At 37.8% G+C, this 13,786-nt stretch overlaps 1 pseudogene; it reads right to left on the bottom strand.

Moving 5' to 3' along the window:
• Positions 1-2,504: 2,504 nt before the first annotated feature.
• On the bottom strand, positions 2,505-13,479 carry LOC138035591 (uncharacterized; annotated as a pseudogene).
• Between the last annotated feature and the right edge of the window lie 307 nt (positions 13,480-13,786).

Genomic DNA, 13,786 nt, shown 5'->3' with positions numbered 1-13,786 from the left:
ACTGATTTCAAAGCAAGGTACGCAAACCATAAAACATCGTTTAAAGCAAGAGCGAAGAGCAACTCAACGGAACTGAGCAAATACATTGGGCAATTAAAGGACAGCAACACCGACTACACAATTTCGTGGAAAATTCTTTGTCACGCCTCGCATTATACTAACGCGACAAAACGTTGTAATTTATGCATAGCTGAAAAATATTACATCATATGCCAGCCGCAAACAGCAACACTCAATAAGCGCAACGAGTTGATTAGTAAATGTAGACACAATGAGAAATACCTATTGAAGAACGTTAGGTAAATAGGAGCGTGCAACACGAACGGCCATGTATGACTAAAAAACGGTAATCTTCAACGAATAAAATCACTCTTGGTTACACACTGATGAGTGCAGGACAAACTAAACGTCCTGTACGAAACAGGCCTGTATGAAAACCAGAGAAAAAGTATGATCGTGTCCTGATTATTCATTCATTTATAATTGCCCTACCGCATGGTATAGAGCACTCTTAGTACAGCAAATACAGGCCTACTTTACGTATATATACATATATATATATATATAGTTACGTGTACGTAAGGAAAAGCGACAAAGAGGCAAACTCTTGACTGTTCTGGACGAAGTTTAATACGACGTTTCTGCCGTTCGGCCTTGTTCAGGTTAAAAAAACTATTTACAATGAGTGCAAATCACAAAAACAGCGGCTTATATGCAGAGCAGAAAAACTGAAATTAAGGAAACGTTACATAACAAAGGTGACATGGATTTGATAATCAAAGACAAATTAAGAACTATAACAAAGGTCTAAGCTACAAGGTGACATAGATTAACAATCAAAAACAAATAAAGAGCTATAGGTGACTTATCGATAAAAATGCATCATATTGGGAAATGTCAACTCACAACTACTCAATTGTAGTAATTAATGGGGTGTTTCGATCTAGATTCCCGCCTTTTATTGAGACCATGAGGATTAAGGGTAAATGATTGTGCAGTCCAATAGGCCTCCCTAGTGAGTAAACATTGTTCAAGATGTAAAGAATTTTCAAAAGACCTAATTTGTTCGATAATGATGAAATTGATTTGTGAAATTTCATGTTCAGAATTATTAAAGTGGATAGCCAATTCACAAGTTCTTTTGTTCTTCAGCATGTTCGACTTGTGGTTACGAAATCTTACTTTAAATTCAGTCGAGGTGGAGCCCACATATTGCAGGTTGCATTTGGCACAAGTGGCCAAATAAATAACATTTTGCGATAAACAAGAAAGTTTTTGTTGAATGGGATAATGACGACCAGTAGCTGAACTTTGAAATTTTGAAGCTTGAATTAAATAATTTTTACAGAGATTGCATTTCTTATTGCATTTTGAACAACCCCCATTTTCTTCTCTTTGATTTCTACAAGAGGTTACCTGAAATTTGGATGGCGCTAACAAATCCTTAAGATCTTTAGTTCTACGATAAGCGGAAAAAATTAACTTGGACGGAAAAATTTATTTGACTTCTGGTGAAGATTGCAATGGATGAAAGTGATTTTTAGTAACTTTTTGGATATCTGGCAAAATTGGATTGTAGTCAAGCACTAGTGGAAAAACGTTCTTATCTGGTTTGACCTTTTTGCTCAAAAGTTCAGATCTTGATATACTGAGAGCTTTGTCGAACTGTTTATCGACAAGCTCCGCCGGATATTTTTGAGATTTCAAATATCCTTTGTATTCTTTACACCTATTTTGTAGAAAGTCGTTGGTAGAACAATTGCGTTTGATTCTTAAAGCTACCCCAAAGGGGACTGCTCTTTTGCAATGTGAGGGATGTGAACTCGAAAAAGGTAGATAGAGGTGGCTATCGGTGGGTTTAGCATAAACATCAGTGCTAATAAACCCGTTACAAAAATGCAACGTGAGATCAAGGACATTCAAATGACTTTCGGAGTAAACCAATTCGAATTTAATAGTAGGGTACAAATCATTGATATAATCCGTAAATTCCAATAATTTAGGTAAACCCTGAGTCCAGAGGTCAAAAATATCGTCCCTGTATCTCCACCAAAGCATAGGTCTCAAGCTACCCTCAAATTTGGCTTTCTCGTCGATGATGCCCATCGCTAGATATGCATAACTGCAGGCGTTTTTCGGTCCCATGGCCGTGCCATGTTTTTGAACAAAGCTCTGACCAGCAAACTGGCAATTATTTACCCTGAGACAAATTTCAACGGCTTCAACTGAGCAATCAGTGGAAGGAATGTTAACAGATCTGGAATTAAGGGCCTTTCTAACTGCTGAAATACCTAGATTATTGTCAATTATCTGGACCCTGTGTTTCACAATGCACAAGGACGGATTGAAATAATGTCATTTGTACGGAAAAAGCAAAGTTACAATTTGCATAACAGGAAACTACACAGCAAATCCCTTCCACAAAAAACTCCTCGCGACTGAGTCGTTTCAATCAAAAGTCGACGGAAAACGAACGCGCAAAATGGCATTTCTTGAAATCAGCATCAGGCAAGCGTGTCTAATACATCGGCAAAGTCATTTAATCGTGGGCAGTTTGCTGGATCCTCGGAGGTTAATTTCTTTGCCATATTCACTGAGAGCGCTGATTCAGAGGGTAATAAATTTAGAACTTTCAATGCAATCTTTCAGAAAGAAAAGACATCAGACGCCTTACTCTGTTGCCCTTTTCCACTAATAATTTCAAGCGCGATGTGGGGGTATGACTGTCGGTACTCTTCTTGTGCGAAAATTGACAAGTCCATCACAGGTTTGGGGTTGGAAATATGTCGCGCCTTCCCAAAATCAATGACGACAGGATTCCATTCTTTTTCACGTTTTTCTAGGACAACGTTGTTCTATTTAAGGTCGTTATAAATGACACCGGCGTCATGCATGTGGTTAAGGGCTTGGATGACATTTTTTAGAATTTCATGCCAAGAAGTCTTATCAAGTTTTTTTCTTTTGATCTTCTTATATAAAGTAGTGCAGGAGTCACTCTCGCCATTGAACTGAGTTATCAGCCTTAGCGGCAAAGATTTTGTGATAACCCCAAACAGTAAATCGATCATCTTCGCTTCTCTAACAACGTCCTTTTTTATTTCATCCGGTGACCTTGATTTCCGAAGCCTAAATTCTTTCACGGCTACTGGGATCCCTCTATAGTACGCCAAATAACATGTGCCAAACGAGCCGCATCAAAGGAAAGAAAAAGATACAGATGAACTTAGATTCTACCCAAAAAGTATTGAATAATGCTAAGTTATTTTAGTAAAGGACTGATTTTATATTCTGCCTTCAGATAACAATAGCTCGAATGAACTGACTACCCAAGAAAGACAGAATAACTCAATAATAATAATAATAATAATAATAATAATAATAATGATAATTTGCTAATACTCAGGATTGGTTTATACTCTGCCTTCAGATAACAACAGCTCGAATGAACTGACTACCCAAGAAAGACAGAATAACTTAATATTATTTTTCGTTACATAAAAGCACTGATTTTATATCCTGTCTTCAGATAACAACAGCTCGAATGAACTGACTATATACCCAAGAAAGACAGAATAACTTAATGTTATATATTTTTTTAAGTACTGAGGATTGATTTTATAATCTGCCTTCAGATAACAACAGCTCAAATGAACTGACTACCCAAGAAAGACAGAATAACTCAATAACAATAATAATCATTTGCTAATACTGAGGACTGGTTTTATAATCTGCCTTCAGACAGCTCAAATAAACTGACTACCCAAGAAAGACAGAATAACTTAATGTTATAAATTTTTTTAAGTACTGAGGATTCATTTTATAATCTGCCTTCAGATAACAACAGCTTAAATGAACTGACTACCCAAGAAAGACAGAATAATTTAACATTATTTTTCTTAGATAAAAACAGTGATTAGGACCTGTTTTACCCACTATTTTCTTGTGTCACTTTGAGGAGAAATGGGTAAAAAATGTGAAGGACTGTCCATCCATTTGGCTCAGATATGTAGATGGCACTTTCACCATGTTTGACAGTAAAACCAGTGCTGAACGATTTCCACATTACCTTAACAATAGGCATGCCAATAATAAGTTAACTATGGTGGTTGTGGAAAATTAACAAATTCCGTTTTTAAATGTTCTTGTCAAACGCAATCACAAAAACACTTTCTCAACAACAGATAGAAAACAGAAAGAAAACTTTTACGGGTCTCTTCACAAAATGGGACTCCTTTACACCCACGAAGTATAAAATTCATTTGATTCGCGCACTTACCAACCGCTGTTTACGCATTTGTTCAACATCCTCTTTGTTACAGTCTACTCTCAAATTAAAAAGCTATTACTCTAAGTCTGTTACACGGAAGGTATTATTTGTTACCACATGGATGATGTCTTAAAAAAATATCACAATCATTCCACAGTTCGAAAAAGAGATGCAGCCCTTGTTTTACCCGATTTAGGTTTTCAAAATTAAATTATTACACGCTCTCCCAACTCCTGCATTAGTAAGTTATATGGTTTCGTTTACCTAAAGCCCGCCGCTCACGGCGAGGAAAGAGCTGAGCAAGCTGCCTCACTTTTCCTCACGTGTGCGGGGAAATTTTGGTAAGAAATTTGCCTCGCGAGGCCGTGAGGATAAAATCAAACATGATTGATATTTTTGGCTTCGCGAGGCAAGTTCCTCACTGTGTGCGGTCATCGTGAGAATCGAGCTGAGCTTGGTTTAATCAAGTATCTAATCAAAATACATGGCATACTCACGTGACTTCAGCTGTTCATCATGTTGTCGGAGGAAGAAATTCCAACGCCACTGAAGTCACGTGAAAATGCCATGTATTTTTGTTGGATGCTTGATTGACCGAGCTTAGCTCGATTCTCACGATGGCCGCACACAACGAGGAATTTGCCTCGCGAGGCCAAAAATATCAAACATGTTTGAGTTTATCCTCACAGCCTCTTGAGGCGAATTTCTCACCAAAATTTCCCGGCACACGTGGGAAACTAAGCAAGGTACAGATTTTGTTAGCCTGCTTTATGCAAAGCAAATACAGTCGAAGCTCTCGTAAGCGGACACCCTCGGGACGGGATAAAAATGTCCGTAACTGGAGCTGGCCGCTTACGAGAATGGTTCTCGTAAGCGGCCACTAGAGGTGTAGGGGATAGATGGCCGCTTACGGGGGCTTGCCCAGCTAACCATAAATATTGGTATACAAAAAAATACCGCGGTATTAAATGACACTTTTGTTTTATTGCGCCCTATACAATCCTACGATAATGACGATAACTAAACAGTAATACAGTACCGTATACTGCAGTACTAGGAATGCACCTCAGTGATTTTCAAAAATAACAAATCATAACTGTAACCAACATTAACAGCCTCACTGCAACAACAAGTAGTGATACAGTTTGGCAGCAAGTTTTTAAAGCGGGGAACAAACAAAGGAAAGACTGTTGTAAGGGGAAAGCGAGTAAACAGAGGAGCCGGATACGGCTTAGAAATTCCTCGCCAGTATATTTTTTATGGTGACACTAAAATGTCTCTGCCTTGGCTAAAATCGAAACTTGAGTGCCTTGGCTACAATGTGCTGACAGCGTTGTAATTCCAGTCACAAGCGCATATGCTTCTAAATGTAACCGGACGTGGATGACGACAAAACAAACATTGAAAACTGTAAAATCATTGTGACGAACGGCAATGTAAAATGGTTGATTGATAAAAACAAGATACTGTACAGAGGTTGTTGATTTTCTTTCGGGTTTCCGCTTACGGGAGCTTAAAAACAAAGAAAAAGTCTAAGTCGTAATCCCTGAAAGTGTCCGCGGCCGCTTACGGGAATGTCCGCTTACCAGAATGTAAAAATACAGAGTTTGTATGGGAGTTAAAACGGGGTTTCAAACAAGGCGGCCGTAAGTAGAGCTGTCCGCTTACGAGAGTGTCCGTAAAGAGAGCTTCGACTGTACTAATGCAAAAGTAAATAAATATTGATACACAGTTTTTAGGAAGAGCAGAATGAAGTTTTTAGGTAGTGTCGATTGAGAAAAAAAAAATTGCCATCAGAAACAAAAGGAGCGACATGAAAACAACATAAAGTTTGTGCCACGAAATAAAAAGTTACCATCAGCGAAAAACATTTTGGGAGCTTTTTGCTACGTTCAATTTTCTATTGTACTTTTGGCTGCACAAGTAAATCGGAATTCAAATCGATTTCAGCGGCCGCTTGTGATCAAGTTTCCTTGCGTTTTACTAACAATTGCAACTCACGAAAGAAAGGATACATCCGAGACACTTGGATTGATGGCAAGACAATGGGTTTTCCTTTTTCTTAGCTTGTTTGTTTGTTTGTTTTTTTCTTTCGATTGTTATAAAGTTCGACAAGAAATAGGCGAATTCAACACGAAGATCACAATCGTTGACCAGCATTGTTGCTGCATGGTCAAAAATTCACTTTCCTATACGAGGTTATTTATCACCAGGTAATTACATCATTTTGAAATTAGAAGCGCCTTGCCAATTTGTGGGTTGATATGTTGAAATTCAAGCACTCTTCTAACAGACCTCTTTATTTTCTTGATTTATGCACGCGCTGCGGGCCTATTGCCACCACGGACTTACACTCTTCCACTCTTAGGCTGTTACACTCACACACTCTTTCAAACTGGTGACATAGTGTGTAGTGCACTTACACTTACAGTGCACTACCCCAATAACGAAAGACGGACGTTTGTTGGTTGTTTAACTCTGAAAGCCAAGAACGATTAACATTCTTCCCTGTAGTATATTCAGTATAAATCAACGTAAACAAGACCCTTGACACAAGGTGATCACGTGCACCTTTTTGGTTTCCTAGCAGGTGATCAGTTTCTTCATTTTGACAGAAATGCCTTATTTCAAGCTGAGGGGGACAAGGTACGAGTCTGCAAAGTATATGATAAACAACTATTGATCCACATAGTCAGAACGTGCACACCAAGGTTTACAAAATCCCCTAGTTTGGTGTTAATAGACAAAATATTAAGCAAGATACAGCCATTTAAAGACGTTAAAATTTACAAAGAAATGTATGGTCATCCAGACGCTACGTCCAACTTTGTAATTTTGACGTATTTAAATGACTGTATCTCAGTCAGTCAAGAGGATTTTTGTAAATTTCGCTGTGCTCTTTCTGACTTTGTGGATCAATAGTTGCTAATCCTATGATTAACAGGCTCGTACCTACAATCTCGGACAAAACCTGTTGAGACAAAGTGTCCTTTTTGGTACTCCAACCACTTATCCAAACGTTCAGCTTAAAAGCCGCCCTTTCCCCTCACCCCAAACTCAATGTTGCCTTATCTTGGTCGGAAATATACTGTAGAACATATGGCAATACTCAGCAACATTGACTGAGGTCGAGGGGGAGTGGGAAGGGGAGTAAGTAGGGGTGTGTCAAAATGGAGGTGAAATTGTGTCACTGTCTCAACAGTTTTGTCCGAGATTGTAGTCCCCTTCGACTTGAAATCAGGAAATGACCTTTCCCTTGAATCATAGAAGTCAGAGACTGCAAAAAAAATAAAAAAAATGAATAAAAAATAGTGCTTTTACGATCGATTGTCATTAATCTTTGGCTGAGAATTCGAAATTTAGAGTTTTATGCAAAAATTAAGTTATTTCTTTCTTTATCTGTCTTCTGGCTTGCCTTTTACTCTTAACTCCCGGCTTTTGCGTTCCTTTTTGGTCTGGCATCAGATAAGACTGAAAATAAGAGGAATTACGAAGCGGAAACAACATGGTCGGTCCTTCCTTAGTGTGTGGAATAAACGTGTGCTTTGTGCAACTACAAGACGTGCATCACATGGAAGAAAACGTCCGTCAGCGCAATTTGCAGTTAGTTTCTTTTTTATTTATTTATTTTTTTTTTTTGGTTTTACTCAAGAGCGCGTTTTCTTATAGCCAGCAAGCAGGCTTCACCATTGAAATGGCGCGCGGTCGAGATATAGGCGCTGGGATACTAGAAAGAAACTTTTAACCAAGCCCCCATAGTTCGACCGCGCGCCATTTTCAACAGAAGAGCCTGCTTGGAAGCTAGTTTTGTCATCTTTGATCATTGAAGGGATTTTATTACCAAAGCTTAAAAAAAGTAAGAAACCTCAAAACGGGACAGGACATTACAAAATAATTCAACGTGTGAGCCAAAGGGCCGATGTGGGCACGAACTCTGGGTGACTCCTCAAATGTTCTTTATGAACCCCCACCCCTGCCCCCCCCCCTGCCCCCCACTTGATATTAACTGGAACGCTGCAGTTCAATACCACCCAACCAAATGCCTTCTGTTTTTGTGTAGCAGATACAAAGGAAACTCAGTTCACGCTCCTACGGGGTCTAGTTTTTGTTATTTATCCAATTAGCTTAGCTCTAGCAACCGTGTCTCAAGTTGCTTTTTCAATTTCGGAATCAAGTAAGGAACGGGCTGTCTTTTCACATGACCATTCAGACTTAGTTACAGTACTTGCTTAATTTCTTTGAATTCTTCTTCTTCTTCTTCTTCTTCTTCTTATTATTATTATTATTATTATTATCTTTTTTTTTTATTTTTATTTTTTTTGATAAAAGTGTCCCTGAATTATTTTTACAATTTTCTCGAAACAGGAGCCAATGAGCTCCTGCTCGAAAAAACAAAAGACCCCAAAAACAAAGCGATATTCAAACCATACTATTTATTTCCATATGTGGTCCAAATGCAGCAACAATTAAATTCGAATGGTTACTGAGATATTCTCCAGTAGAAGACAGAATTATCCCATTTTTAACTTTGTAATACAAATATCAATTCAAAGGTTTGGACAAGTGCCACCCTCTCTTAATGCCACCAGAATTGCCATGAACTCTTAGCAGACTTGATAAAAGCTGCTGCCTTTCTGAAAGCTGCGACATCTTCTCGTAAAACATTGTGCAAAACGTGCTAAAAACTATCCCCAACACTGTCTCAAAAGTTGATAATACGGTAACTAATTTATTTTTCTTTTGTATCAATACTTTCTTTAAGTAGGCTGACTTCTCTGAGCTTTCAAAGAAATTAAATATATGTGGCCAGAACATGTGGCTACAACAAAGTCATATTTAATTATACAGTTACTTTTCTCAGTCCATTGTTATCTACACAAGATAATTTAAACCACTCATCCGAAAGCCAGAGAATGATATTGTGCAAAATTTTGTGAAAAAAATGGTCCACAGCGCCAGTTTTCTTGTTTCCGGTGTTCTTTCACAGCGGAAACAACCGCCTTCGCGTCGCAAAGGCACTTATCTTCTACTTTTTTTTTTTTTTCGTGGGTTAAATGTAGTGAGCTTCATTCGTGGAAAACTGAGTCTGTAGTTATTTTGGTAAGACAACTTGAAATGTCTCGTGTAACCATGAACTTTTTTAATTTCAGTAATGTTTATGCAAAATAACTATCTCGTGCGGCCGCCCTTTGTTCCCTCGTAGTTCAAGTGCCCAAAAACTCCACGAAACGATATTTACACTCAGTTTTCTCATTTAATTACCCCTTATCAAAATTCTTGTGTTTCAGAGAATCACAACCTCTTTCCGTCCTGTTGAAATTGGAGGGGCTCGACTTCGAAAAATACAACACCAGCAAAGGCACGCGAAGCGACGAGTCGTCGTTCAAACCTGTGTTCTCATCGGGTTCTGGATGAGTGGATTAGTTTAGCGTTTAAATGGTGATCCATATCGTTGAACTGTCTATGCCGTTATTTTATTATACGGAAGAGAAAACTGTTTCAACGCTTTATCCGAAGCGTTAAACGCTAACAGCTCTTTAAAAAACGATTTTGCAAAAGCGTTAAACGGAAGCTAAGTTCAGAAAAATCAAAGGTAAAATCGTTTATACGCTTAGCATTAGTGTTTAAAACGATTTGAAACGAATACGTAACGGTTTATGCCGTTAAACTAAAAATAGTTAGTGGGTGGCCGCCTTGTTTTCATTCTTAGTCCAATGGAAATTATCATTCTTCTTGAGCATTTGGGGTTTTAAAAAAATGTAAATTACAAGTTTTCAGTTTTAGTAAACGATGATTTGCCGCTTTTTCAAATGGGCTTATTAGTGCTCGTTTGCTAACTCTTTCAAATTTACAACAACAAAAAAACAAAAAATTTATAACTTTCGTTGAATTTCCAACCGCTATCAACTGTCAACTGAAACCCTGTAAAGTACTACTTTGGAAGTGTAATAAAGAAAGTGTAAAACATTACCTCATGCTTTTACTTCGTTGTAGTGAAGAACGCCTCCTTAGTTTTGGTGCTTTCTTGAATACAACTCGCGTTAAGCATATCAGTCATTTGTTTCTGGGTTGCCATAGGCAATCCAGTTAGAAAAAGCCTTCAATTTGTTTGTTTGTTTTGTTGTTGTTGTTTTTTTTTTTTTTTCTTTTCCGTGTCGGGAAAAGTATTTCCTGACACTCCCTTGCTAAGTAGTATCTTTGTGGGTAGAGTTACGTGCGCGTATTTTTGGTAGGTTTCAGGGGGATCCGTTGGACACAGTATAATATTTAATTTACCTGCAAGACGTCGAAAGTCATCGTAACGCGAATAGCGTTTAAGTGGATCTTTAAACAAAATACACCCTTATGGAGCTCAAGAACGGAAAGTCCATTGTATAAACAAGACAGGCGGTGAAAAATAATATCTAGAATCTTAAAAGAGATGAGTAAGGGTCTAAAAGTAGCTTCAAAATTATTCTGACTTTTCGCGTAAAAGAATAATCTAAGGCAAGGATGACTGCCAAGGTTGCCTGTAAATTTACATATTCTCTCACACATGTCGTGCGTTATTTCATTCTTTGTTGAAGCGTCGAGATCTGTTTCAACTTGTACCACCCTTTCGAGAACGATACTCTGTCCATTTGCCAGAAAGAAAGTACGCAGTCCACAAGGCCGAGTGAAACTCGGTGAACAGGGTATCATAATCCGACTGGATGGATGGAAGACAGTTCAAATTTGTACCCCATCATGATAGAATTGTTCATCAAAAGCGAAAATTAAGGCCATTTTAACAAATTCTTTTCCTTTTATCACCATCCCAATAGTGCAAGCAAAATAGTTTCTTTAATGGTCGCGTTTCATCAGGGTTTGAAAGTTATTTGATCACACACAATTTGCAAAGTATCTTCAATTTCGACAGTGAAGATGATACTTGGTGAACAATCACTGCCTGAGTCAAACAAAGTGCAGGATCGAGACTCCCACGTTCATATCAACATTTATATCAAAATATGAATACTTGTAATGGTTACAACTCAAACAACAAAGGTTTTAGGCTATTAAGAATACTAGTTTGAAGAAGGGATTTATGACAAGTTATTAGTTAATTTTCTCTTTCCTGTGTTGGTTTACGTGTTTCGTAACTCCACACCTACATCTAATTTTACCCTTGATAGATTTCCACATTTTTTTTCTTTTTACGCTGACGATTAAATGTGAGATCGGCTAAAAACTAGAAACCTTAATTAAGGGGTTCAGTCTCACACTATCTTACTGTACTGAACCCCCACTGAATGCTGTATCTTTCACGTTACGAACGCGTATGTTTAACGAGAATTCGCGCGCGCTTTAAGTGGGAATATAAGAGTGACTTGGTTCTGAAAGATATTTTGGGACAGACGGATAGGTGTGCGCAAAATAAACTATCCGCCATCTGCCGATGTGAAATTAAAATTGACAACATCTACACTTTGACTTGACATTATGACCAAGTAAATTATTGATATCTTTTTTCAACGAAGGGGTTATATTACTTTACTGTTATTCTACAATTACGAATGCTCGTAAAGTCACCAGACAAGTTCCGCTTTGCTTTTCGAAGTTTTCGTTTCTTTGTTTTTTCGTTTAAAAGTTTCTTCCCGAGTTTTTGTTAAAAGTTTGCTTACACATACACTTGAAATGGTAGATTGTATTGCGTGATTCAGTCATCTAATAAAATGGAATTTTATGTTTTCGTGAAAATAAACTGAGCCATTTTTGTCAGTCCAATGTTATCTACACAAGGTAATTTAAAGCACTCATCCGAAAGCCAGAGAATGACATTATGAAGAATTTGGTGAAAAGAATGTTCCACAACGCAAGTTTTCTTGTTTCCGGTTTTCTTTCGCAGCGGAAACAGCCGCACTCGCGTCGCAAAGGCATTTATCTTCTACCTTTTCTTTTTCGTGGGTTAAATTTGGTGAGCTTCATTCGTGGGAAACTGAGTTTGTGGTTATTCTGGTAAGGCAGCTTGCAATGTCTCGTGTAACCATGAACTTTTTTAATTTCAGTAACGTTTATGCAAAATAATTATATTGTGCGGCGGCGCTTTGTTCCCTCGTAGTTCAAGGGCCCAAAAACTCAAGGAAACGATATTTAAATTCAGTGTTCCCATTGAATAATCCCTTATCAAAATTTTTGGTTTTCAGAGAAACACAATCTGTTTCCGTCTTGTTTAAATTGGAGGGGCTCGACTTCGAAAAATACAACACCAGCAAAGGCACGCGAAGCGACTAATCGTCGTTGAAACCTGTGTTCTCATCGGGTTCTGGATGAGTGGATTAGTTTAGCGTTTAAATGGTGATCCAAATCGTTGAACTGTGTATGCCGTTATTTTATTATACGGAAGAGAAAACTGTTTCAACGCTTTCTTCGAAGGTTAAACGCTAACAGTTCTTTAAAAAAACGATTTTGTAAAAGCGTTAAACAGAAGCTAAGTTCAGAAAAACGAAAGCAAAATCGTTTAAACGCTTAGCATTAGTATTTAAAACGGATTAAATCGAAAACGAAACGGTTTTCACCGTTAACCGAAAAATCGTTAGTGTACGTTTTCCCTGTCCCGGTCACATATATATGTGTGTGTGTGGCCGCCTTGTTTTGATTTTCAATCCAATGGAAATTATCATTCTTCTTAAGCCATTGGGGTTTTCAAAGTTGTAAATTACAAGTTTTCACTTTTAGTAGACTATGATATGCTGCTTCTTCAAATGGATTATTAGTGCTCGTTTGCTAACTCTTTCAAATTAACAACAACAGCAAAAAAATAATAATAAAAATAATAACCTTGGTTGAATTTCCAACGGCTATCAACTGTCAACTGAAGCCCTGTAAAGTTCTCCTTTGGAAGTGTAATAAAGAAAGTGTAAAACATTACCTCATGCTTTTATTTCCTTGTAATGCAGAACGCCTCCTTAGTTTTGGTGCTTTCTTGAATCAACTCGCGTTATGCAAAGTAGTCATTTGTTATTTGTTGCCATTGGCAATCCAGTTAGAAAATACCTTCTTTTTTTTTCCGTGTCGGGAAAAGTCTTTCCTGACACTCCCTTGCTAAGTAGTATCTTTGTGGGTAGAGTTACGTGCGCGTATTTTTGGTAGGTTTCAGGGGGATCCGTTGGACACAGTATAATATTTAATTTACCTGCAAGACGTCGAAAGTCATCGTAACGCGAATAGCGTTTAAGTGGATCTTTAAACATGATACACCCTTATGGATTTCAAGAATGGAAAGTCCATTGTATAAACAAGACAGGCGGGGAAAAATAATATCTAGAATCTTAAAAGAGATCAGTAAGGGTCTAAAAGTATCTCCAAAATTATTCTGACTTTTCGCGTAAAAGAATAATCCAAGGCAAGGATGACTGCCAAGGCTGCCTGTCCCATTAACGCTATAGTAAATTTACATATTCATTCACCCATGTCGTGCGTTATTTCATTCAGTTTGTTGAAGCGTCGATATCTGTTTCAACTTGTACCACCCTTTTAAGAACGATACTCTGTCCTTTT

The sequence above is a fragment of the Montipora capricornis genome, unplaced genomic scaffold (genome assembly GCF_036669925.1).
Source record: "Montipora capricornis isolate CH-2021 unplaced genomic scaffold, ASM3666992v2 scaffold_427, whole genome shotgun sequence".
NCBI lineage: Eukaryota > Metazoa > Cnidaria > Anthozoa > Scleractinia > Acroporidae > Montipora > Montipora capricornis.
Note: the sequence above shows the minus strand (reverse complement) of the source record. Positions and strands in the feature narration are given on the sequence as shown.